This window comes from Rattus norvegicus, chromosome 9 (assembly GCF_021556685.1).
Source record: "Rattus norvegicus strain SHRSP/BbbUtx chromosome 9, alternate assembly SHRSP_T2T, whole genome shotgun sequence".
Lineage (NCBI taxonomy): Eukaryota > Metazoa > Chordata > Mammalia > Rodentia > Muridae > Rattus > Rattus norvegicus.
This window is the reverse complement of record NC_141542.1, coordinates 29,826,399-29,852,122: the sequence shown is the minus strand read 5'-3', so window position 1 is coordinate 29,852,122 and position 25,724 is coordinate 29,826,399. Positions and strand designations below refer to the sequence as shown.

The following is a 25,724-nucleotide window of genomic DNA, read 5'->3' as shown; positions in this document are numbered from 1 at the left end:
AGAGGACCTGGATTTGATTTCCAGCACCCACGTAAGGAGGCTCCAGTTCCAGGGATCCAAGGCCTTCTTGGCTTCTGTAGACACCTACACACACCTACATAGAAACTTTAAAAAGAATGCTCAGGTCAGGTGTTCTGCTCGTCATTCCTAAATAGTTCAGAGTAATGGGAAGAATGGACACTTTTGGTTATCCACATAGATGTGGGTTCGAATCCTGACCTACCAATTTTAGCAGTGTGATGAGATTAGTTTCATTTTAGGTTTATGTTTGCAAGGCATATATTGGTACCTACTTCAGAGGAGTGTTCAGTGCTGTGGGAATAGTTTTTATTTATTAATGAGGCATGGACACACAATATTGACTTCACATGAAGATTGCTCTGAAGAAGAGTAGTTCAGCTGGTAATCGTGATCGTCCCCTTTGGGTCTCAATAAGAAGCTCGACATTTCTTTTCCTTTTTAAAAACTTATTTGTTTTTAGCTGGGCAGTGGTGGCACATGCCTTTGATCCCAGCACATGGAAGGCAGAGAGGCAGGAGGATCTCTAAATTCGAGGCCAGCTTGGTCTACAGAGTGAGTTCTAGGACAGCCAGAGCCACACGAAGAAACCCTGCCTTGAAAAACCAACCAACCAAAAATGTATTTGTTTTTATTTTATGCACATGTGTGTTGCTTGCACGTATGCCTGTGCAACACATTGAAGCATTCCCTGCAGAGGTCAGAAGAGGGAATCGGATCCTCTGGGACTGTATTTATAGACAGAGGTAGGCTTCCATGTGCGTGCTGGGAACTAAACCAAGGTTCTCCTCAAGAGCAAACTGTTCTCAACCACTCAGCCATCTCTCTAGCCCAAGTCTGTATTCTCTTCGTCCTCCTCCTCTTCCTCCTCCTTTCCTTTTCTTCCTCTCCTCATCTTCTTCTGATAATGCTACAGAAACTTAGAAAATTTAGTCAGATGGTTTAGTGGATAAAGCCACCTACCTTCAAGCCTGATGACCTGAGCTTTCTCCCCAGGGCTGCCTTGGATGAAAGAGAGAAGCAGCTCTGACAGGTTGTCCTCTAACCTCTACACATGCAGAGTCACATGTGCCCGTGCCCAGACACACACTTACACACATGTACACATGTAAGCGAAGGGTCAGGGGGGTATACCTGGAAGAGAATGGGGGACAAGAGACACGAAGAAGGACACCAAGACAAGGGTCTGATCAAGGTGACAATTTTATTTTTCCTCAAGGCTGAATTTATACCATAACATGGGTAACAGAGAGAGGAGAGTAGTAAGAAACATTTACCCACGCCAAGGACACAATATTCAGGGAGTAGGCTGATGTTGACAGGTTGTCAGAAAGGTCACAGGTTTGTCATATTATTAAGTCAGCGGGACAACTTTATCATATTATTATTTTTCTTGACCACCAGATTTGTATTAGTCTTCTGCAGCTGGCTAGGGATTTTCCATGAACCTAGTCATACTTAATTTTAACATCAACAATGGAGGGCTTCAAGGGCATCGCTCCCAACATCTCCCCCTTCCTTATAGTCAAATGAAAAGGTGGCCAAATGGCCATGCTGTCTTGGAATGAGCCCCTCGGGAACTGTGTCTGTCTTAGGTTGGAGTGATATTTGTCACATGGTCAAGAGAATCTTGTGGGGGTTGGGGATTTAGCTCAGTGGTAGAGCACTTGCCTAACAAACACAAGGCCCTGGGTTCGGTCCCCAGCTCCGAAAAAAAGAAAAAGGAAAAAGAAGAAGAAGAAGAAGGAGAAGAAGAAGGAGAAGGAGAAGGAGAAGGAGAAGGAAGAAGAAGAGGAAGAGGAAGAAGAAGAAGAAAAAGAAGAAGAAAAAGAAGAAAAAGAAAAAAAATAAAAAAAGAGGATCTTATGGCCAGGGTCCGTCATGGGATAAGGCGGCAGCTAATGGCGGCCCTCCTGTCTTAGGCCCTTTATTCATGAATATATCACTCTCTTACTCGTCATTGACTGTCCAGCTCAGCACGCAGGGGTGACAATTCCTTGATTTTTCAGCAAAGGCATCAGGACAGCAGGCAGAAAAGAATGTTGGCCTCATTCGGATGAAGGACAAAAATGTCCTTGCCTGGGCTGGGAGGAGATGTGTAGGTGAGCTTGGCCATCATCAAAGCATCCTCCATAGCTAGCCTATGATAATATACCTGAATAGGTTTTGCTGCTATATTATCTACCTGTTATTTAACAAGGCTGGTTAAGTGATTAAATGTCCAAGGGCCAAAAGATATAACCAAAAGAAGGCCTACTAGGGGGTCCAACAGAGACCAATTTTTTTTTCTTTTTCTTTTTTTCGGAGCTGGGGACCGAACCCAGGGCCTTGCGCTTCCTAGGTAAGCGCTCTACCACTGAGCTAAATCCCCAGCCCCTCAGGGAATTACAATTTTAACTGATATTAAACATCTTAAATACTTTGGAGAAACCTCAGCATTGAGTTATAACCATCAGGAGAAAAAAAAATAAAGACATGCATAGATATCCCGTGCATGTTATGTAAGAAATAAGCAAACCCCAACTCAGTACAGTACAGTATCAATGACTGAAAGTTAAATAATATGTTGATACATAGAAGGAAAAGATCACATGTTGACTGCCGTTGTTGACATTCTCAAAATAAATCAAATAGACAATTCAATTTGGGTTCCTGTAACAATCATAATTGTGGGTTGGGGATTTAGCTCAGTGGTAGAGTGCTTGCCTAGCAAACACAAGGCCCTGGGTTCGGTCCCCAGCTCTGGGGAAAAAAAAAAAAACAATCATAATTGGATACAAAAAGCCAAACCCTGCGAAAGGTATCGCATTGTAGAAGAACACATATCTCAGCGTCCTGGAGTGGGTGGCAGAGCTTCCAGTTTTTCTTGTGCAATGGCAATGGACTCGAAGCGGTGCAGTTCTTTGAGCAAGCAGCTCCTCTCGGTGGAGTGCAGGCTGTAGATGAAGTTGTGTGTGCCCCGCACCAAGTTCAGTGCCTCCCTGGGCTCCTTCTTTGGATCAGTGCCCAGAAGCAGAGGAGTAAGAATGTCCAGGTTCTTTTAACAATTTTTTAAAAAGATTTATTTATTTATTTTATGCGTATGAGTACACTATATCCATCTTCAGACACACCAGATGAGGGCATCAGACCCCATTACAGATGGTTGTGAGCCACCATGTGGTTGCTGGGAATTGAACTCAGGACCTCTGGAAGAGCAGTTGGTGCTCTTAACCACTGAGCCATCTCTCCAACCCCAGCCATCTCTCCAGCCCCTCTTTTAACAGTTTTATGGTAAATATAATCCCTGTATTGGCACCTGATTGAAACATTCTAGAGACCCCAAGTAAAGTATATCCACGTGTCCAATCCAGGTTTCAAACCGCAGAGGTAAATTTAATATTTAGGGGGATGCACCATCCCCTTGTTTTAGAATTAGAACCTTCACAACGGGAATCTGGGACATGCATATTAGCAGGACGGGAGGTATTATAAGTCAAACAACACAGTGTATTAGGTGATAAAATTCTTAAGAACAGGGGAAAGGGACCAGGCAAGAAAGCTAGTGAGTGGCCCAGTGAGAGCTGCTGGAACAACCAGATCAGGTGACAAGTAGCATTCAGTCACACAGCTAAACGAGAAAGCTTTCTTGGGACAAAAAGGTCAGTGCAAAAACGAGCGCAAGCTTTGTGCCTGTGAAACAAAAAGGCGAGCAGAGGGGCAGCTGGAATCTGTTACGGGCAGTCTCTCTGGACTTAGATTCTCCTTAAGGAGCACCTCCCTTCAGTGTCAGCTGGGTGGCTCTGCCTCTCAAGAGACCCAGCCTCTGAAGGACACTAGGCTTCCAGTAAGAACTAATAACAAAAGGGTGGAGAGATGGTTGGGACCTGGGTACTAGATGCCAAGTGGCTGATAAAAGAATAGTATGGTTCACCTGATTTTGGGGGGAAGTTTCTTCCAGGCTGTCAGACATGCCTGGCAACCTAGAGCCAAAAGACCAGGAGAAAATAGCATCTGAGTATCGAAGGAGGCTCGCCCAGGGGGGTGTGATCCGATTAAAGCCTCAGGTATCAGAGAGCAAGCTATAGTTAGAGATAACTGGTCATAAGGACTCTTTCCGCTGCCATTCCTGAGGCAGGGGTCACAGTTGAGTGGGGCTTCCTGCCTCTTATATACAATAAAGAGATTGCTAACACTGGAATACTGACCTTTAATAGAACTACAGACCCTGAATTCCAGGACTTCAGTAGCAGTCCTTCACCAACCCATCTCACTATGTTAGAGGTCCATGGAGAAGAAAACATTGATCCTGACCTTGCCCACAGCCTCTAGTTGGAGTAAGCTGAAGAGCCCATGCCAAGACTTTCTCTTCTTATCATCCTAGAGTAAAGCCTGTTCTGTCTGGCAAAACAAAGTTCCTCGAAGTCTGCTGCTGACTCTTTCTGAAATTACTTTAGGGGCTCTCCTGCCCCCCAACCTGGGGCATTTTGACCACAGGGGCAGGAACTGACTGTTGCAGGGATAGGATCAGAGGCATTCTCTATGTCAGTGATGACTGATGGGGAAGGTGACTTAATGCTGGAGACCGACTCCTCTCTTGGAATAGGGCCAGCAGATAAGGCAGGCTCCCTCAAAGAACTTCTCTTAATGAACGCTCTCCTTCTGTAAGCAAGTGTTGAAGGTCTGGCCACTGAAGGCAGTAACTGGAATTTTTCTTTTTCCAGGGCAAGGGGATCAAAAGGAGGGGCATCTCTCCTTGGGGTGGAGGCTCAAGAGAGAAAGACAAAACTCCATGGGGAGAAAACAATTTCTCTCAAGCAAATTATTTCCAAGTTAAGCACCAAGAGGACCAAGTAAAACTCCTTGACAAACAAAGCAAACAGTTCCATGAGTTCAAACACAGTCATCAGTCCAAGTCCAAAAATGAAACAAAAGCCAAAAAGACACTTGACAATACCACAGAACTAACTAGACAAACAAGACCAAGAGAAGGCGTCCTAACAGATGCTTGATACCTTTCAGTACCTGGCCCAAAACTGCAGCTTAACCTTAGCTACTTCTGGGATGAGGTGGACCATCTGATCCCACCTCCCAATGGGATTCCAGAGTGTCCTCAAGATTCCTTTCTCCTCCTAGAGCATCTTCTAGAGCCTGTGGCCTGTGACAACTAGCACATCCGCCTCTCACAGCTGTAAGCCCCTTACAGGACCAATAGCGACCACCGAGGGGACTCTAACCCCTCTCCAGGGGGCAGGGGACTCGAGCCCTTCAGACAGCAGACATGGACAACACAAGACAACATGAAACAAAGACGAGACATGACACAGAGACAAAACAGAAAGTAACACAGAACACAAAACACAGATTTGCTCGAGCTTACCTCCGATCTCCTCACCAGTTGTAGTCTGGGGGGGGAGTGCAGTTCCCGGCAGGTGCACCAAAATGTTGTAAGACCCCATAGTGGCCTAACCTCAGGAGCGCCACCCACAGAGCACAGATTGACAAAGTGACCGATGCAATAGCATGAGGGTGTAAGGTTTTTAATCCACGTACGTGGGGTTGCTCATCCAAGCAGGGAGAGGCAACCTGGAACCCAAAAAGTACACAACTTTTGTTCATTACAGAGGGCAGACTTCAGCAACAAGATTAGCCGATCCATTAAACAATCACTAACTCTGCACTATCCTTTGTATCAATTGTTCCCTCCTGGGGGAACTATGGACAAATATTTCCTACAAAATCTAAGAATTTTTAAAAAAATTTTTTAACCCTATTCTTCCCGTCCTGAGCGACTCCCTGAGTCCTGTCACAAAAGCTGACTATAGAATGCTTGTCCCATCACTCACCACTGAGATCTGCGTCGTCCGGGGAGAAACACACACCAAGCCTCTGAACAAAGGTCGGGCAGTCCATGGTTGCCAGAAGCGGGGGAGCAAAGGCTCTGACAAACAAGGAAGACAGTTCTGCCTATTCACGGGGGACGACGTTCTCCTCCAGGAGACCTCCAAACAGCCCCACGTTGGGCGCCATTTGTAAGCGAAGGGCCCAGGAGGTATACCTGGAAGAGAATAGGGGACAAGAGACACGAAGAAGGACGCCAAGACAAGAGTCTGATCAAGGCGACAACTTTATTTTTCCCCAAGGCTGAATTTATACCATAACATGGGTAACAGAGGGAGGGGGGAAGTAAGAAACATTTACACAAGTCAAGGACACAATATTCGTGAGGTCAGGGAGTAGGCTGATGTTGACAGGTTGTCAGAAAGGTCACAGATTTGTCATATTATTAGTCAGCAGGACAACTTTATCATATTATTTTTCTTTCTTTTTTTTTTCGGAGCTGGGGACCGAACCCAGGGCCTTGCGATTGCTAGGCAAGCGCTTTACCACTGAGCTAAATCCCCAACCCCCTTATTATTTTTCTTGACCACCAGATTTGTATTAGTCTTCTGCAGCTGGCTGGGGATTTTCCATGAACCTAATCATACTTAATTTTAACATCAACAATGGAGGGCTTCAAGGGCATCGCTCCCAACATACACAAACAAGAAAATAAATACATTAAGAAACTAGAAGGGGGGCTGGGCAGATGGCTCAGTGGTTAAGAGCACCAGCTGCTCTTCCAGAGGTCCTGAGTTCCTTCCTAGCAACCACATGGTGGTTTGCAGTCATCTGTAGTGGAATCTGATGCCCTCTTTTGGTGTGCACGTGTCCATGCAGAGAGAGCTCTCATACATAAAATAAATCTTAAAAGAGAAAAGCCTCAATGAGCCACAACACTAAGATTCCCGAAGAATACACAGGAATGAAATAAGAGCTCACACAAATACAGCAGTAGAAAGGTGACTTTAGGGCTGGAGAGAAGGCTCAGTGGTTAAGAGCACCCGACTACGGGGTTGGGGATTTAGCTCAGTGGTAGAGCGCTTGCCTAGGAAGCGCAAGGCCCTGGGTTCGGTCCCCAGCTCCGAAAAAAAGAAGCAAAAAAAAAAAAAAAAAAAAAAAAAAGAGCACCCAACTACTCTTCCAGAGGTCCTGAGTTCAATTCCCAGCAACCACATGGTGGCTCACAACCATCTGTAAAGAGATCGGATGCCCTCTTCTGGTGTGTCTGAAGACAGCTACAGTGTACTTATATATAATAAATGAATAAATCTTTTAAAAAAAAAAGAAAGGTGACTTTATTCAAAGGGAAGCAATAATACATATAGGAGAGGTATACCGTGTCCATATAGACTTCCAGCACACATACACACATACACACACTCACACACACATATATACACACATACACACACATACACATATTCACACACACATACGCACACACATACACACACATACACATATTCACACACACATACGCACACACATACACACATACACACACATATATACACGCATACACACACATACACATATTCACACACATACACACACATATATACACGCATACACACACATACACATATTCACACACATACACACACATATATACACGCATACACACACATACACATATTCACACACATACACACATACGCACACACACACACAGAGAGAGAGAGAGAGAGAGAGAGAGAGAGAGAGCGCTAATTCTGATATGTCTTGATAGCTCGATGGCTGGACATTTCTAAACCTTGCCGTGGCTGGCACACGTGTTCCTCTTGTTTTCCTGATGCAACCTACATCTGTGTTTTATCTTTTTGGCCCTGATAGCAGGGCCTGCATTCCTTTTCCCCCTACACTGTCGGATGCTTTCTCTCCTGCAGCTCTTGAAACCTCATCCCTCTCCCACCGAATCAGGGCAAATTTTCCTCTTCTTTTCCCCTCTCCTGGTCCCTTGCCCGTGAAACCTAAAAAAGTCCCTCCTCTGTCTTTTTTGCCCAACCACTGGCCGTACAGCAATTCTATATTATGAATTGAAGCCAGCGGTGGGCAGGAACCCTCAGGTCTGGAAGTGCAGCTTTGGGAGCCGAAATAAGGCAAAGCATTGGAACCAATTCCCAACACTCTGGTACAATTCCAAACTGGATGTAGGGAGGGCTGGGCCGGGACATTCCTTTCCCTTGGCCATAGGAAGTGGCTCGGTGAAGATGGATCATAGGAGAAGCAGTGAGGACCGCAGAGATGGCTGAGAGGCCCACTTACTGCTCTTGCACAGGATCCAGTCCCCAGCACCCACATGACTGTTCATTACCCTATAACTCCAATTTCAAGGGGACCCATCACCCTCTTCTGAACCTCTTGGGCTCCTGCAGGCACATAGTGCACATACCTACCTTCAGGCACACTGCATACACTCCGGCATCCATCCACACCTACTTATTTGGCCAAGGTTAGCTGATACAGCTGGTCAGGGAATTAAACCAGGCTCATTTGGAGCAAGATTGAGGCTATGACCATTTCTATTGAGAGCAATCAGATTTTTTTATCCTTATCAGAAAAAGAACATAGTGGCAATTGCCAGGATCAATACAGTTGCAGTGACCAGGATGTAATGGCATTTACGAGCTCTACAGAGTACACAGACTAATGTCTAAGACCAATTGTCCTGTCAAAGCTTCCTTGTTTCCTTGATTTTTAAGGGAACATGCAGAGAAGCACAAAGCAGTCTGAATGCCTCACTGCCTGAGGGAGTGCCTTAGTTTCTTAGGAACTGAAAGGGACATAGGGCCTAAAGGCCATAGATCTTAACCTGAAAACCCTGTAAGGTATACCTCTCAGGCAGCTATGTAACAGGGCCCTGAGACCTTAACACAACTGACGCCATGATGGAATTTCCATTCAGGCCGTAAAACTCAGCACATAGACAGCACTGCCTGCCGAAAATAAAGCAAAGGCCTAATCCATCAACAACCACAGTTCTGGCAAAGTCTCTAAATGTACTAACCTTGCTTTTCAGCTTCTATAGTTCTGCTTCTGGCTCTTCTTGTTAACTGGGGTATATCAATCCAGAATATGTTTTTTGTGCTTAAAAATCTCATCCCGAGAAAGGCCCATGGCCCTACAGGGATTCCCAAACATTCAGTGTAGTTGTTGGCCAGCTAGTAAAGACTTCCTCTTGGCTTAAACCCATGTAAGCAGTCTTCTCTGGAGAATATGCCACAACAGCTAGGCCGGACTAGCCTCATGGCTCCCCACAGATACACATAAAGTAAATCATTAATTTTAGATGGGAGAGAGAGTGCTATCTCTGTGGGAGAGAAGCAGCAACTCTTTGCTGAATTTGAACCTGGGGCTTTGGACCTGGTTCATGGCAGCCCTCTTGCTGTCTGAGGAAGACGTTAATACGGAAGCAGCAGAACCCGGGCTTCAGCAACACACCTGAACCCTGTGTGGTGGTTTGTATGTGCTTGGCCCAGGAGCAGCACTATTAGGGGGTGTGGCCTTCTTGGAGTAGGTGTGGCCTTGTTGGAGAATGTGTCACAGTGGGCGTGGGCTTTAAGACCCTCATCCTAGCTATCTGGAAGTCAGTCTTCTCCTGTCTGTCTTTGAGTGAAAATGTAGAACTCTCAGCTGCTCTAGCCTCATGCCAGCCTGGAAGCTGCCCTGCTCCCACTTTGATGATACTGTACTGAGCCTCTGAACCTGTAAGCCAGCTCCAATCAAATGTTGTTCTTTATAAGACTTACCTTGGTTATGGTGTCTGTTCACAGCAGCAAAATGATAATTAAAATACCCTGGAACCTCCTTAATGTCCTTTCTCCAGGCTTATCAACACGGGGGGATACATTTATTTTTAACCAAAAAAATGTGCATTTTACTTAATTTTTTTCATTTATTATTCTGTGTAGTAAGAATATTTTAAAAATCCCAGTGTGGGGTTTCTTCCTGCTTTTGACCATTTATGTTTCCAGATGAGAGGCAGGCATGCACATGCACGTGCGTGCGCGCGCGCACACACACACACACACACACACACACACACACTCCGCTTTGTATTTTTTTTTAAAGATTTATTTATTTATATGTAAGTACACTGTCGCTGTCTTCAGACACACCAGAAGAGGGCATCAGATCCCATTACAGATGGTTGTGAGCCACCATGTGGTTGCTGGGATTTGAACTCAGGACCTCTGGAAGAGCAGACAACGCTCTTAACCGCTGAGCCATCTCTCCAGCATCCCTCCCCCTTTGTATTTTAATATGTCTGAAGTAGCACAATACCTGGGCAGCTGCCTACCCTCCATGCTGTTAGAATCTACTTTCTATCAGTAACCCCATTATTACTTCTTATGTTTCATCTGGGCCAATTCCTAGCTCCCACTGAACAGCCCACAAGGCCACATTTTATGGCACCGCTAACCCACGGTGGCTCTCCCTTCTCCTGCATGTTGGTCTTCTATCTGATGGCGGTTTCTCTTCCTTTCTCTCCTCCACAAAACCTCAACAATTCTGCTGTAATCCTTTTAAGCCTAGAGATTTAGACTTAATAACGCGATTTAGCAGCTGCGTTAGGAGCCTAGAAGAGTTACTGTTAATTTTATAAGGTATTCTCTCCTCTCTGACACCACGTGCTGCTCTTTTCCAATGTCAGTTCTCCAGCTCTCCGAGTCATCTACAGTAACTGGGTACTGTTGTGGTAAAAATAAAAAAGCGGCAGAGGGGTTGGGGATTTAGCTCAGTGGTAGAGCACTTGCCTAGCAAGCGCAAGGCCCTGGGTTCGGTCCCCAGCTCCGAAAAAAAGAATTAAAAAAAAAAAAAAAAAGCGGCAGAACCGGTTCCAGGGTACCCTGGTGGTCGGTCACCCTCTCATGCTCCAGCATTGGAACCAGTGCTAATTTATCTCAGCGGTTCCACGTTGCCCGCATCTACTTTCTGACCCGTAGTCCAAGAGCCCTTCCAACACAGCACCCTGTCAGGCCGCCCCACCCTCACTCACAGCTCTCTTGGCTGGTTACCACCATGCCAGGCACACATATCCGTGGCAGGCCTGGTGCATCTGGCCGCCACACACTCTCTTGAACTCAATTAAGATGCCACATGAAAGAACATATCACACAATATCCTCTGATCCAATTGATAATATATAATTTGCCCATCTAGACAACACAAAATCCTGTACCCTTCCATCCCTTAAGAGTAGTCATAACAACCTGTAATATGTGCAGAGAGAATCTTAGCATCCGCTGCCATGTTCTCTCCCCTCCTTCCTCCTCGTTCTGGCCTCCTCAGCCTCTCTAAAACTTTTCTCCCACCCATCTTTCCTTCTCATCCAATGACAGGCCTTGTTCTATCCTGTACCTGCCTTCACCTACATAATGACATCAATGTACAGAGTACCCAGCAAGTCAATTCACGTATCACTCCAGCACGGGAAACCTATGGGTGAGGGGACCCTTCTCATGACTGACTGTTCCTACTTCAGAAGGCTGATACAAGTGTTAGATACATTTGACTTGGTTACAATGTTGGGGAAGTCCCATGATTCCCCCATGCCAGTCCTTAGGGTCTAAAAGTTACTAGAAGATACAAATAACTCAATAAAATGTTTTATTTACTATTGTTACTGTGTAACAAAGGATGCATTTCAGAAATACTCAAATGGAGTTGCATAAAGCAAATATAAGGGGTGTATTTGTGTTTGTGCCTACGTGCGTGCCTGTGTGTGTGTGTGTGTGTGTGTGTGTGTGTGTGTGTGTGTGTGTGTGGTGTGTGTGTATCTGTCTTGTAGTTTTCACACTTTTTCTTGGGACATCATCTTCCCTGAACATTGGTGTCTTCAATCTGAAAGCTCATCAAATGTCCTTGTTCAAGCATCATAGCAGCGGGCATATAACTAAGTTGGTAACAGGACTTGTGTAGAATGCATGGCATCTTAGGCTTTATCCCCAGCACTGATGTGGTGGCACCCAGGTGGGGAGACTATCAAATGTTCAAGGTCATCCTTAATTACAAAGTACATTTAAGGCCCTGCCTCCTGGAAACCCAAAGCCTTGACACAGGCAGAGGAAGTAAGGGGGAAAGGGAGGGAGGGAGGGAGGAAGAGAGGAACGAGGGAAGGAGGGAAGGAGGGAGGGAGGGAGGGAAGGAGGGAGGGAGGGAGAGAAGCAGAAGGAGGGAGTTATTGTAGAGCCAGGCAGACACACACACACATCTTGTTCTGCCGGTTCTCACTCTGCGTGGCAACAGAACCAGATCCACACGCTCCAACTGCCTCTCAGCCATTTCTTTCACACACCGTCCTCTTTAACCCGGTAAGTCAAAGTTCCAGAAAGTTGTAATTTAGCAATTAGATTTACACGTTAATTTCTCAATCCACAATACATCTACACAATAAATTCACTGCCAATTTATAAAGATATAAGCAGCCCACCTAGACAAGATAAAAATCCATCTAGTTCACCCAAATCTGAACCATCCTCCTTCGCAGACTCCATCTTGATCTCTCACTCCTCCTCTGCCCTCCTTCCTAGCCTTTTCCCCGCCTACCCTTCCTTCTCGTCCAATGATAGGCTATGCCTTATCCTGGACCCGCCTTGCTGCGTGACATCATCCTACATGTCTGAGCAGGTGGAAGACTTCTGTCTTTCTTTTTGAGCTAGTGTGATTAATATAACTCAACTGTAATATAAGTCTCCATTTGTGCCATCTGAAAAGACGGCACATAATAATAAATCGTGAGAATTCTGTGGCCAACAAGGTTTATTGGCTACACGTAGCCGAAGTTTCAGCTGGAGAGATTTTTATGTCCCAGTCAGTTTTAGAATTGTTCCCAGATAGAGGGACCAGCAATACATCACCTGCTTGTTTGGCTCCTCTGATTTTCTCCTGCCTGTCTGTAGCCAGGATCTTCAGGGTCTCTTCCCCAGTCAAATCTGATTTTTCAGTTTGGATGGAATCCATAGTTTCCCTTCTCCTCTAGAAACATATGCATAACCCCTTCCCCAGTGTAACCCGTTTCCTGCCTTCCATTCTGAGATCAGGACATCATTAAAATAAACAGAAAAGAAACTGAGTTTGCTACAACTCTTTTTTTTAATCTCTCTTCTGTTTTTAAATAAATTTATTGAGGGGGTTGGGGATTTAGCTCAGTGGTAGAGCGCTTGCCTAGGAAGCGCAAGGCCCTGGGTTCGGTCCCCAGCTCCGAAAAAAAAAAAAAAAAGAACCAAAAAAAAAAAAAAGAAATATAAATTTATTGAGGTGTAATCTATATACCAACATTTGCCAATTACCTGTATTCCATGGGTCTGACAAATGTGTGTATTCATGTAACCCCCACTGCCATCAACAGGAGATGATTTCCACCACCCCAAATCCTCTTCACATCCCTTGTGGTCACTCCCTCTCCTTGCCCAGATTCCAGGCAGCTGGTGCCCTGCTATTGTTACATGTGTCTTTGGCTTTTCCAAGAGTCCATGTATTTTGCCTGCATGACATACTCCTTGCATGTCTGGTGCCTGCAGAGGCCAGAAGAGGACATCGAACACCTTAGCTCTAGAGCTAAAGAAGTTTGCAGGCTGTCATTGTGTCCCAGCATACTGGGAATCCACTCACAGTCCTCTGGAAGAGCAGCCAGTAACTGCTGAGCCATCTCTCTTGCCCCATAAAGGTAATTTTTGTTTTGCTTTGTATTTTCAAGATAGGGTCTCATTTCTTAATGGTGGTTAGCTGAGTTCCAGGCTGGTCTGGAATTCACAAAGATTTGTCCATAGAGTGATGGAATGAATTAATTAGCAGCCCATGCAAGCAACTTTTTTTTTTTTTTGAGAGAAACTATTTCTGGGCCGAGAAAAAGTAATCAACAATTAGGAGGTGAGGTGATGATGTGGAGGTTTGATCTGGAAAGTTCCTACTAGGAATTTCATGTCAAACAAATATTCTCCATCTTTTCAAAAAATCAAATCTAAAGGCCTGAACTTTCTATTTTAATACGGACTAATAAAATTTCACAGCCGGGCCCCCTTTCACTGAAGCCACACAAAGAAAAATATCGCTCCCCATTATAAAAGTAGTTCAGGGCTGGTGGCACGGCTGTGCTGTTAGGGCCGTTATCCTAGTACATTCAAGACGGAATTAGGTTCCAGCATCGAAAAGGAAAACAAAACAGAACAGAGACAAACAAAAGGAGTTCAAAGGATCAGATTTGGCTGAAGATGTAGCTCAGTGGTTACAGCACTGGCCCGGCTCCCAGAAAGCCCTGAGGTTGATCCCCGGCACCACACAAACCAGGTATGGCACTGTAAGCCAGTTAAATCCTAGCACTCAGGAAGTGGAGCAGAATAATCAGAAGTCCAAGGTCACCCTCAGATAGACCACGTTTTCCATCAGCTAGTAATACTCAAGAGCCTGTGTTGTTGTAAAAATATAAAAATAAAAACGTTAGGGTTGTCTTTTACCCCGCTAGGTCCGCACCTCGGTGCCCCAAGATAACTGCTAGATATCTTGGCGGAAACTCATCCCAGCCGCACACTTTCCTACACTCAAACCCTCACATAAAAGAACACACAACACAATAATCTTTGACCCAATTGATAAAATATAATTGCCCACTTAAACATACAAAGCCCGGTACCATCCATCCCTTGAGAATATTAATAACAACCTGTAAATACATAGAGCAGAATCTTAACATCACCTGCCATGGCTTCTCACCCTCTCCTCCTCCTGTCTCTCTCTTCTTGTCTCCTCCTCTTCCTTCAAACTTCTCTCCCGCCCATCCTTCCTTCTCCTCCAATGACAGGCCTCCTTCTATCCTGTATCTGCCCCTCACCTGTACTTTACAAATTCAATGGGGAAGTGGTTCTGGTGAAGACACCTGAGTTCTAAGTAAGTGACTAGGCAGCTGTCTTAGGGGCAGTGAAATTAGCATCAAAATACAGATAACTTCAGGGCAAACCACAACATTTCCCCCTTTTTGTCCAGTTAAAAAGCCTTTTCACTTATATATAGAGAGTACAATTATTACCATTCTACAATTTATAAAGCATATGATATTCTCAACACCCTGTCCATCACTATATCAGTTAAACAGAACATTTAGTTATCCATACCAGCTTAAGGAAGGTTTAAAATCTATAAGCCTGCCTTGAAAAAAAAAATCAAGGCCTGGAGAGATGTCTCAGCAGTTAAGAGCACTGGCTACTCTTACAGAGGACCCAGGTTCAGTTCCCAGCACCCACATGGTGTGGGGTGAGAAAGCTGTGCCCCTGGGGGAGCCAGTCCAAAGCATGAATATCATCAGGATGCAGCCAAACCCAAAACAGCCTGAGACAGGCAGGAGTCAGACTGCTTCCTCCCAGCTCTGGGCTTGCAAGTCTCCGCTTGTGTCAGCCCTGTGACCCCCACCTCCACCACTCTTGAGGTAGTCATGTAGCCCGGTGGCCAGATTACAGGTTAATGTTCATGCAGTGAAGCATTCCCAACACCTCAGCCCCAGCCGATGATATACACTCACCCCCGAAACCCTCTACGCACTCCCCAAGGTTCACATAGCCCTTGTTCGATGTCTCCAGAGAAGGCCTTTCCTCCTGCACTCAGACCGACCAAGATCCTGCTCATCGACCCACCCTCCCATCCGGCTGGGCACACAAGGGTGCCTGGATATTTTTGTTTGCTTGTTTGCTACCTTACCCTCATAACTAAGAGCCGCTCCACTTCTTTTGGTTCAAACAGGCTGTTTGTCACAAAGCCACTCCTTGACTACTCTCTGGTCAGTAGACAGCTTTCTCATCTTCTTGCCTCTCTTGTTTGTCTCCTGGGAGTGTATGTGACTGGGTTACGAAGGGGCTATGAAGGGGCTCACTAAGTAGCCTGTGGGACTGGGACTCCATATATAAACTAGGCTGCCTCCTACTTATTCATTTTTTAAAAGATTTATTTATTATATATGAGTACACTTTAGCTCTCTTCAGACATATCAGCAGAGGGCATTGGATCCCATTACAGATGGTTGTGAGCCACCATGTGGTTTCTGGGATTTGAACTCAGGACCTCTGGAAGAGCAGTCAGTGCTCTTAACCTCTGAGTCATCTCTCCAGCCCTCATTTTATTTTTTAAAAAATACCTTTAAGGCTGGGGATTTAGCTCAGTGGTAGAGCGCTTACCTAGGAAGCGCAAGGCCCTGGGTTCGGTCCCCAGCTCTGAGAAAAAAAAAGAAAAGAAAAAAAAAAGAACCAAAAAAAAAATAACCTTTAATTTATTCTTTGGCGGTTTTATACAAGTATTCAATTATCTTGATGTTATGTACTACTGATTCCTTGGAAGCGAAAACTTAAGGCTTCTTTGGAAAGTCAGTTGGATGGGGTTTTGCTGGGGCAAACATGGGAAGGAGTGTTTCCCTAAAGCGGACACAGGAGAGAGGATGCTCTGCTAAAGCAAGCACGTGAAAGGACACGCGATGGAAGATTCTTTGTTAACCACACGTATGTATTGGTCTGCCTTTCATTGAGTAGTCGAGCTGCATTTGTCAGGATTCCATAGGGAGAATGCACCAGAAAACTTCTGGTGGCGTGCTTCAGTTTCTTGCTGCTTCTGCAGACCCCGGCTGATGGACAGAGTGGTGTCAGCTGAGATGTTAGCTGGTGGGTGGTGGGCTAACAGGGGGAGGGAGATGAAAGTGTTTAAGAACCATCATTAAAAGTAGGATTTGAGAAAATTAAAGCGACACTCATAACTATCCCTGCCTTCCCTGGATGCCTCCCCTTCTCAGTCTTTTGTCTGTTTTCGTTGCAGCTCTTTGTGTAAACCATTGAGTTCAGTGAGCGTTACCTACTGAATGCTGGCTGAGCTGGTTGGCTTGACCTTGAGTGGTAGCCCAGGCTGCAGTGAGTCCTGAGTGGAATGATGAGTCTTGTGAAGACATCCCTTCCCAGCACCCCTCCTCCCCCATCCTCCCAGCACTCCTCATCCACATCCTCCGGGCACTGCTCCTCCCCATCCTCCCAGCCCTCCTCCTCCCCCATCCTCCCAGTACTCCTCCTTCCCCATTCTCCAGTTCCAACATCTTTCCCACCTGCTCCTCTGACATGCTCCCCAGAGGCTTTAGCAGAGCTGTGTGTGCATGCAGGACATAGCTGTTATACTTAAATCTAAGCACTCAAGATCACTCAGGCTCAGCACTTGAATCAGTTGTGAGTCTCTCTTCATTTGCCGCTGCCCGCTACAGAAGACGCTTCTGTCACCAAGGCCGACAGCAACTATGTGTGTCAAAGTAAATGCTTAGAAGGCCAGTGGACAATATGTCCACTTGGCAGGACAGAGGAGTAGGTTCCTCTCTAGAGCCTGTGACCTCCTGACCACACACACAGGCTTTTGGCCAGGCCCACAGTTTATCAAGGAACGAGGAATCCTGGGCCACAGCCTTTCCTGGGGTTTGTGCAGAAAATGCAATGTGGGACAGTAAGCAGCTGAGGATTAGCTATTGTATGCTATGGTGGGGGCTCTGGAACAGAGGAGTGATTTGTAGTGCTGGTGCCTGTTCCTGCCCTGAGAGAGTCTGGGTCAGTGTGGAATGTTAGATAAGGAGCTCATGTCATGGCTTCAGGCTTAATGTGGGGATTTGCTTTTTTTTTTTTTTTCCCTGCCAGCAAAAGCTGGATCCATGGACAAGATATACATTGTTTGGCCCTGTGATTAGAGAATGACAGACAGACAGACCCAGGGTGTGAGTTGACATAGGACAGCTCTTATGGAAAGACTAGGGTAAGGAGGAAAGGGACAATAGCAGCAAGTGGCTAGAACATGGAGCAACTGTGAATCCTGACGATGCAGGTAAATGACAGTCAAGAGCAGGGAAAGCATGGATTTTAGAGCCAAGCAGGGAAGCATGAGCTTGCAATCCCAGGACTTGGGAGGCAGAGGCAGGAGAATCACAGCAAGTTCCAGGCCAGCTCGGTGTCCACAGTGAGCTCCAGGTCAGCCAGGGCTGCATAGTGGGAACCTGTTTCAAATTCAGGTTGTCAGCCTTGGTGGCTGTCAAGTCAACCTCCTGAGCCATCGTGTCTGCCCCTTGTTGATAAAACCTATGCGCCGGGGCCCATTCATTTATTGTGGCATTCCTTCCTATGCAATTGGAATCCTGTTCAGGAAGTGTGGGAGTGTGTTTCCAATTGGTTTCAAGTTTTACATTCAGGTGTTTGATCCAATTAGAAATGATTTTTGTGCAGGCTGAGAGGTGAGGATGTGACTTCATCCTTGGACATTCAAGTGTCTATCTAGCTTTCCCACTGCCATTGGTTAGAGACCACCTTTCCTCCATTGTTAGAGACCATCTTCCCTCCATTGTTAGAGACCATCTTACCTCCATTGTTAGAGACCATCTTCTCTCCAGTGATTATTTTGGCATCACAATGCATTAAAATTAAGTGGCTGGGGGTTGGGGATTTAGCTCAGTGGTAGAGCGCTTGCTTAGCAAGCGCAAGGCCCTGGGTTCGGTCCCCAGCTCCAAAAAAGAAAAGAAAAAAAAATTAAGTGGTTGTTATTGTGTGGACTTAAATGGGAGTCCTTCCTCTGTTCCACTGACCTACTTGTCTGTCTCTGCCCCGGATCATGCTGGGTTTATTGCCATGACTCTGTCATGTTGAGATCAGATATGGCAATGCCTCCAGCACTGTTATTTGGCTCCCAATTGCTTTGGCTCTCAGGGGGTCTTTTGTGCTTCTGTGTGAATTTTAAAGTCCCTCTCCTATTTACTGGAAGACTGTCATGGGGATTTTGATTGGCATTGCACTGGATTTGCAGATTGCTTTCGGTAGGACAGCCATTTTCACATTACTTCTATCAACCTACAAACAACAGAGGTTCTTTGACCTCCTCACGTCTTCTTCAAAATTCTTTTTTAAATTTTATTTGGGGATAATTAAAAGTTTTTGCTAGGGACTAGAGAGGTGGCTCAGTGGTTAAGAGCACTGACTTCTCTTCCAGAGGTCCTGAGTTCAATTCCCAGCAACCACGTGGTGGCTCACAATCATCTGTAATGGGATCCAATGCCCTCTTCTGGTGTGTCTGAAGACAGCGACAGTGTGCTCATATATAATCAATCAATCAATCAATCTTATAAATTGATTCTTTTTTTTAAATTTATTTATTATGTGTACATCATACAGCTTTCTGCCTGCATGTATGCAACTACAGGCCAGAAGAGGGCACCAGACCTGATTATAGGTGGTTGTGAGCCACCATGTGGTTGCTGGGAATTGAACTCAGGACCTCTGGAAGAGCAGTCAGTGCTCTTAACCTCTGAGCCATCTCTCCAGCCCCCTAAATAATTCTTTAAAAATAAAGTTTTTGCTGCAGAAGTTTTTCATCTCCTTGGTTAAAGGAGATGGTTAAATTTATTTCAAGGACTTTTGTTTGTTTTCTGTTTTGTTGTTATTATTTCCACCCCCATTTGGGGGGAATTGGGTGAAGCAGGGTTTTCCTGCATAGCCCTGGCTGTCCTGGAACTCCCTCTGTAGATCAGGCTGGCCTCTGCCTCCCGAGTGCTGAGATTAAAGCAGTGCCCACCACCTCCTGGCCTCTCAATTTCTTTAAAGATCTCTCTTCCCCCCACCCCCGGAGCTGGGGATCGAACCCAGGGCCTTGTGCTTCCTAGGCAAGCGCTCTACCACTGAGCTAAATCCCCAACCCCCTCAATTTCTTTTTGAAGACAAAATCATATAATATATTGGGATCGTGATTCCCCTCCCCCAACTCCCCTCAGATCTTCCCAACCTCTTCAACACCGGACCATATCCTTTCTTTCTCCCACTCTTTTTTTTTTTTTTTTAAAGAACTTGGTTTCATTTACTAAATGTGAAATCGCTCATTGTTCTTGAAAACCAGTACACATACATTCACAGAAATGCCTTTTTTTTTTTTCTTTTCTTTTTTTCGGAGCCGGGACCGAATCCATGGTCTTGCGCTTGCTAGGCAAGCGCTCTACCACTGAGCTAAATCCCCAAACCCCAGAAATGCCTTTTAAGGTATGTTCAGGAACTGCCTCTGAGCGTGCTTTGGGAAGGCCCAGGTTGTCTGATGTTAGTCTGTGGTGGCTTTCCTGACGCGACAGGCTGGGTAGCTGCATGCTGCTTTCACAAGAGTCCTCTGACAGAGTTGATCACAAACATGCCACTTGCTTTCTCCTTCACAGAGCATGGGCTCACAAGAAGATGACTCAGGAAACAGGCCCTCCAGCTACTCCCATCCTGAGGTAACCCACGCCCTGGCAAGTGTGAAAAGGGAGGGCAGCAGGAAGTACCATGCTGGTCCGTGCCGGTTCCTTCTGGACGCTCAGAAATTCAGTTTTAACGTCTTCAGTTCTGTTGCTTTCAGAAAACCATTCTCTCGAGCAGTAATCTCCAAAATGGACACCAACCGCCAAGGTTACCCAGTCCATCTGTCCTGAGGTTCTGCCTGTAAGTATGTAGACTTGCCCCGTGGGACCCTCTCTGAAAATCAGGCTGTGGGTGCTGGAGACCCTGCCTCTGAGATGAGAAACCAGGTTTCTACCTGTCTTCGCAAGGGCCCATGGTTGCACTCATAGTTTTGACATTCATTTTAAGTAGCTAAACAATATTCCATCCCTAGCCCCCAAGCTGGGAACCAACCCAGAGCCTAGAAACGAACCCACAGCCCATGAACTGTTTTGAAAGCTAATTTGCAAAGATAGGTCTGGCTCTGACCAAGGCTGAACCGCCTCTTTTTGCCTCTTTTTTTTTTTTTTTTTTTGGAGCTGGGGACCGAACCCAGGGCCTTGCGCTTCCTAGGCAAGCGCTCTACCACTGAGCCAAATCCCCAACCCCCTTTTTTTTTCCTTAATTAAAAAAATGGTATTTATTTCTCTTAAGACCAATTAGCCCTAGACTTTTGTTTGCTTTTGGCTTTTGTTTCTCTGGTTAGCCCTGACTGTCCTGGAACTCATTCTGTAGACCAGGCTGGCCTCAAATTCACAGAGATTCACCTACCCAAGTGCTAGGATTAAAGGCAGGAACCACCGCTGCCCGGATTGGCTCTGAACTTTTAATTTCCTTAATAGAAAATGATTGTCAGAAGCCAATAAAGCTTCATCAGTACTTTAGAATTTACAAATTGCTTTCACTGACATTAGCTTGCCTGCAAAATAGTGGCTGTGCCTGACTTGGGGCTGGACCACGCCCCTCTTATGTCAGAGCATCTGCGAGAAAGCCAAGGATGCTGACACTTGCATTTTCCAATGGAATAAATTTTTATTGTTTATTTGGGTTTCACACAGTGCTTGCTTCCCATTCCTCCCAGGTCCACCCTCCCACTCTTGTGTCCCCTCCCCCCCAAAAAACTAAGAGGAGACAAGAAAACAATACACCCAGTCCAATCTGTGTTACCCACATACTCATTGCAACAGGGTCAGACTCAGTGGTCAGCCCCTTGGAAGATAACCGAGTCCTTCCCGGCTTTCTCCCTGACCTATCCCACCTACACGGACAGCAGCCATCAACTGTGAAGAGCTACATTTTAGCAACTTTAACACAATTTTTTTTTTTTGGTTCTTTTTTTTTTTTTTTCCGGAGCTGGGGACCGAACCCAGGGCCTTGCGCTTCCTAGGCAAGCGCTCTACCGCTGAGCTAAATCCCCAGCCCCTTTAACACAATTTTTAAGCACTCTCTTGGCTTTCTGTGTAGACTGTTTCTGTTTTGAAAGGTGTGGGTGGGGGTTTCCGGGACATTGGTGCAGAATCCGTCATTGTCTCTTGTTCTCACCTAGGAGTCTGGAGTCAACTGCAACAGATGCCTCCCTGCCCGTAACAGCCTGCAACAGCATGGACCATGGACGTCCACATAGCCTCTGGCTGCGCCATGGACCTCAGACATCAAAATGGCCCCAGCACAGATCACAGACAGCAACATGGCCTTTCTCTCACTCTTTAGAAAGCATATAAGCAGGCAAACGAAAATAATATTTTTAATTAAATAAAAAAAAAACCAGAGTAAACAAAAAAAAAGTGAAACAAAGAAAAGACACAAGGAACAGACACACAGAAATACATACATGTGTGCACATATGTTCCGTCCTGCAGGACAGTCAATGAGGGTCCAGAGGGTACCTGGAAGAGAATTGGGGACAAGAGACGTGAAGAAGGACGCCAAAACAAGAGTGTGATCAAGGTGGAAAACTTATTTTTCCCAAGGCTGGATTTATACCATAGCAGGGGTAACAGAGGGGAGGGGGTAAGTGGGAAACATTTAGGAAAGCCAAGGACACTGCTCCTGTGGTCAGGCAATTGGCTGACGTCAACAGGATGTCACAAGTTTGTCTTATCATTATTCATCCTGACGATCAGATTTGTATTAGTCGGGGGTTGAGGATTTAGCTCAGTGGTAGAGCGCTTGCCTAGGAAGCGCAAGGCCCTGGGTTCGGTCCCCAGCTCCGGAAAAAAAAAAAGTCTTCCAAAGCACCGTTGAGTTCATTTTGTGTTGGGCATCTGCTGCTGGGTACAGGGCCTGCCCTTTAGTGCGGTTAATATACCCAATGAGACGCCATTGGAGAAAACTACTGTTTCCTTTGCAAATAGATGTCAATATCAGATAGCTTCTTGGTTAGGAATGGGAGCCCGTGCCCACTTCTGTCTCTCAGCACTGGGTCCTTGTCTGACTTAAACCCGTGCAGGCCCTGAGCGTGTGGCCACGGTCTCTGTGAGTTCATATGTTCATCTGTCCTCTGGTGTCTGGAAGACACTGGTTTCTTGGAGTCAGTCGTCCCCTTCTACTTTAGCTGTTTGCCTGGCCTTGTTGTTCTGAGACAGTGTCTTTCTGTGTAGCTTTAACTGTCCTGGAACTTGCTCTAGAGACCAGGCTGGCCTCAAACTCAAAGGTTTGCCTGCCTCTGCCTTCCAAATGCTGGAATTAAAGGCTTCCCTTTGGCTCTCACAATCTTTCTTCCTCCTTCTCTGCACAGCTCCGTGAACCCTGAGGACCGGTGTGATGAAGACTTAGTCCAAGGGCACTCACCCTCTGCACATGGTCCAGTTGTGAATCTCTGTGCTAGCTCCCATCTACCCAGGCAGAAGCTCCTCTAATGCACGGATCTGAGTCCCATCCCCTGTGGCCACTGAGCATCCCAGGTAGAAAGTGCTTCTACATATCCGTGGCTGACCCAAAGGAATGGAGCTGGGCTAAAAGGGCAGGCTGCAAACAAGGATCTACAGGAAGAGCTAAGCTGGGTCCCCATTAAGAGGAAGGGAGAAGGGCCACTTGCAAGCAGGGTTTACAGGACTGGGAGGGAGACTGGAGAGATCAGAATGAAGGATAGGAAGGAGAGGGAAACTTGCCTGCCAGAGTCCCAGCTTGGTGTGGTCACTGGGATCTGTCTGGTTTCTGGTCAAATGGTGTGTGTGTGTGTGTGTGTGTGTGTGTGTGTGTGTGTGTGTGTGTGTGTGAGAGAGAGAGAGAGAGAGAGAGAGAGAGAGAGAGAGAGAGTGCTCTGGGACTAGCCAGAGATCTGGGACAGCAGAAGCTACCAGGAGTCTATGGGGTGGTCCTAGCCAAGACTTCTAGCAGCTGGAGATGTGAACACTGAATGGTCACCTCCCACCGCAGGCAGAACTTCCAGTGGAGGTGGGGGAGAGGGGGATACCAACCCACCCACAAAACCTTTGACTCAAGATTTATCCTGCCTACAAGATGTGCAGGAATAACGATGGAGCAGTGAGTGAGGGAATGGCTAACCGATGACTGACCAGACTAGGGGCCCTTCCCACGGACTAGGACCAATCCGTGACACTAGTAATGCTACTCCGCTATGCTTGCAGACAGGAGCCTAACATAACTGTCTTCTGAGAGGCCTCATCCAGTAACTGACAGGAACAGATGCAGAGACCTAAAGGCAGACTTTAGGCAAAAGAGAGGGCTTCTTTTGGAAGAGTGGGGCATAAAATTGAGGGAGCTGGAAGGCTAGAGGGCATCAGAAGAAAACCTACAGTGTCTATAGGGGCTCACAAAGACTAAACCACCAACCAAAGATTGAGCCTGGGCTAGACCTAGGTCCCCTACACGTTTGAGGCAGATGTGCAGCTTGGTCTTCATGTGGTTCTCTAATGATTGGAGTGGATGCTGTCTCTGACTCTGTTGCCTTCTTTGGATCCTCTTCCCCTAGCTGGGTTGTCTTGTCTGGCCTCAGAGGAGAGGATATGCTTAGTCCTGATGCAGCCTGATGTGCCAGGGCAGGTTGTTCTTTCTCTAAGGAAAAGGGGAGGGAGTAAGGAGAGGATGAGCTTGTGAGGGTGGGACTGGGAGGGGAGGAGGGAAGGGCGCTGTGATCAGATGTAAAGTGAATACACACACACACACACATATATATATATATATACACACATACATAAATACATACATACATATACACACATACACATACATAAATACATACATATACACACATACACATACATACATACATACATATATACATACATACACATACACACATACATACACATATACATACATACAAACATTCTGCTCCTTCAGAGGACCTGGGTTTAGTTCCCAGCACCTATCTGGAAAGACCCATCAGTAATTTCATTTCCCAAGGGTTCCACTCCCTCTTCTGACCTCAGTGCACAGACACATATGCAAATAGAAACATCCATACACATAAGCTAAAAATAAATATGTCTTTAAAAAACCCAGATGTGGGGGCTGGAGAGATGGCTCAGCGGTTAAGAGCACTGACTGCTCTTCCGGAGGTCCTGAGTTCAAATCCCAGTGACCACATGGTGGCTCACAACCATCTGTAATGGGATCTGATGCCCTCTTCTGGTGTGTCTGAAGACAGCTGTAGCATACTTATATAGAATAAATGAATCTTAACCAAAAAAAAAAAAAAAAAAAAAAAGCCAAACTCAGATGTATCTCAGGTTCTTAGGAATTGTTCGTCTGTAGGATGCCGATGGATGATCGGTTTAACAAGGACAAATGAGAAGAGCAGGCATTTAAAGAAACCTTACGAGAAAAATAAAACCCGCTGGAGTCCGCTTCCAGAACTGGACTGGACATCTTTGAAGAATGGGCCAAACCATGCTAACAAAGAACTTAGGATAGCGATGATTACAACTTTGCAGAAAGGTCAGCGACCTGTTATGCAAAACGGTCATCGTCCATCCCATTCATCTTAAGGAGTGTTTGTAAAGTGATTGTTTGAAAGATGTGAGCACAGGCAGATGAACAAACCTTGGGTTTGGTAAGGGTCAGCTTCTTTGATAGTTAAAAACCTAAAATGTAGGGGCTGGAGAGATAGCTCAGTGGTTAAGAGCATTGACTGTTCTTTCAGAGGTCCTGAGTTCAATTCCCAGCAACCACATGGTGGCTCACAACCATCTGTAATGGGATCAGATGCCCTCTCCTGGTGTGTCTGAAGACAGCTACAGTGTATTCACATACATAAAATAAATAATTCTTAAAAAAAAAACAACCTAAAATGTAGCACGAAATGCCAGTGACTAGGTTAAATATAAACATTTTGCTTTCTAAGAAAAATTCATATATGTGTGTGCATATGCGTGTGTGTATATGTGTGTGCATATGCATGTGTGTATTAGTGTGGGCATTAGTGTGTGTATGAAGGTCCTACAACAACTTCCTGGAGTTAATCTCACCTTCTGTTTTGCTGACAGGGTCTCTGGTGCTGGTTTTGTTACCTAGCTATGTCCTATAGGCTAAAAGGCCTGAGAGCTTGGCCACTTCTACAAGGCCCTACCTCCCTTGGGAGTGCTGGGATCACACATGCACACCCCAACATCTGGGGTTTTATGTCAGTTCCAGGGGTAGAATTCAAGT

The 25,724-nt window shown here is 45.9% G+C and overlaps 2 long non-coding RNA genes across 3 annotated transcripts; one reads left to right on the top strand and one right to left on the bottom strand.

Moving 5' to 3' along the window:
• Positions 1-1,203: 1,203 nt before the first annotated feature.
• LOC134480556 (uncharacterized) lies at positions 1,204-12,392 on the bottom strand. Of its 2 annotated transcripts, none has more exons than XR_015629403.1 (4): positions 12,314-12,392; positions 5,844-6,055; positions 5,378-5,583; positions 1,204-2,102 (listed from the first exon to the last, which is right to left on the bottom strand). It is a non-coding gene; the product is annotated as an uncharacterized LOC134480556 (long non-coding RNA). The 2 variants fall into 2 exon arrangements; XR_015629404.1 differs by lacking the exon at positions 1,204-2,102 and adding an exon at positions 3,900-3,980.
• LOC148003623 (uncharacterized) lies at positions 12,064-22,345 on the top strand. Its single transcript, XR_015629405.1, has 3 exons — positions 12,064-12,194; positions 20,069-20,333; positions 21,658-22,345. It is a non-coding gene; the product is annotated as an uncharacterized LOC148003623 (long non-coding RNA).
• The last annotated feature ends 3,379 nt before the right edge of the window (positions 22,346-25,724 follow it).